Genomic DNA, 1,949 nt, shown 5'->3' on the forward strand with positions numbered 1-1,949 from the left:
ATGGGGTTATTTGAATTTCTGGAGTCCAGCTTCTTGAGCTCTTTGTATATATTGGATATTAGTCCTCTATCAGATTTAGGATTGGTAAAAATCCTTTGCAATCTGTTGGTGTCCTTTTTGTCTTGTTGACAGTGTCTTTTGCCTTACAGAAGTTTTGCAATTTTATGCGGTCCCATTTGTCAATTCTTGATTTTACAGCACAAGCCATTGCTGTTCTGTTTATCTGATTTTTAAAAAAGAGTTTCAGTTTATTTTATTTTAGGTTAGACACTGCTATACTTTTAGATTTTCTTCAAAGATTATTTTTGTTCTTTTTTAAAATTGAAAATAGATTCTTCTCTTATACAATACAGAGTTTCTCCTCCCTCCACTCCTCTTAGTCTCTCTATTTCTGTCTTCCCCAGATCCACTCCGTCTCCATTTCTCTTCAGAAAAGAGCAGTTCTCCAAGCTATCTTGGATATCAACCAGCCTTGGCATATCCAGTTGTCGCCAGACTAGGTGCATCCTCTTCTAATAAGGTTGGACAAGGCAGCCCAGTAGGGGAAAGGGTCCCAGAGTCAGGCAACAGGGTCAGAGACAGTCCTTGCTCCTACTGTTAGGAGTCTCACAAGAAAACCAAGCTACATCCTCAAATGACAGCTCATGCTGGTGAGGATGTGGAACCAGGGAGACACTCCTCCATTACTGGTGGGAGTGCAAACCTGCACAGCCACTATGGAAATCAATATGGTGGTTCTTCAAACAAATTGATCAATCTACTTTAACACCTGTTTACTTTAGCTGAAAAAAAATTCATGTTTAAGTCTAGGGTCTAGACTTACTTAGAAAAAAATTAGTTGACTTATTTTTCTCCATTTGCGACGAACATGCTTTGCTTAATTTACACATTTCAGAAGTTTTGGTTCAAAGCTCCATATTTAAGGTAATGTGGCAAAGTGAGTTAATGATTGGGTATAGATTTTTCTTAATCTAATAAAATTCCCAGCCTTTGTTGAGGGATTTTCTTTTTCTTCAGGCTCCTGTGGTAGCCAGAGGTTGGTGTTGGGGTGTTGTACTACACTCTATTGGTCTATTTATTTATATTTATAGTGCTTCTCATTGAAGCTGACACTCGCCGTTTCTGTTAGACTGGCTGACTAGCTATCTCTGCCACAGATACCTGCTACCCTATGCACCTCTTTCCACATGCATGTTGGGACTGGGATTTAGGTCACCACGTTTGCGTAGCAGGTGCCTTGCCCTCTCGCCCCTCTCCGTGGTCTCCACTACTCACTTTCCTCTGAGGGTTCTTCAATCTTATATGCTGTTATGAACCAGTGGAGCGCTATGATCGCAATAATCAGCTCTGAGATGGCACACATGACAGAAATTTGTAGAAGCATCATGCCAGCCATCTGAAAGAGAAAAGAAACATTCTGCATGTAGAACAAGTCATTTGAAAACTGTGCAAGAACAGCGTTTCTGGGTCAGAATGCACCATTTATCCTTTACAGTTCCAAACAACAATGATTATTTCAAGTCAGTTGCTTCCCTGTTTATGAAGTGAATTTTTTGCTAAATACATTAATTCTGTTAACAGCTTCCCAATTTTTACTTCTGCTTTACACATGTTGGGGTTGGAAAGGAGAGAAAGCAAAGCAGGGCATAGTTTGCCTCATTTTTCTCAGACCCCCTTTTAAAACATTTTTAAAAGATTTTTTTTTTATGTCCTTACTGCAGTTTCTCCTCCCACCTCTCCTCCCCAATCCCTCCCCACACCCTCACCCCTTTTACTCCTCCTCCATTTCTCTTCAGAAAAGTGCTGGCCTCTATGGATATCAACCAGCCTTGGCATATCCACTTGTCGTAAGACTAGGTGCATCCTCTTCTATTAAGGTTGGACAAGGCAGCCCAGTAGGGGGAAAGGGTCCCAGAGTCAGGCAACAGAGTCAGAGACAGTCCCTGCTC

Source organism: Mus pahari, chromosome 1 (assembly GCF_900095145.1).
Source record: "Mus pahari chromosome 1, PAHARI_EIJ_v1.1, whole genome shotgun sequence".
Classification (NCBI taxonomy): Eukaryota; Metazoa; Chordata; class Mammalia; order Rodentia; family Muridae; genus Mus; species Mus pahari.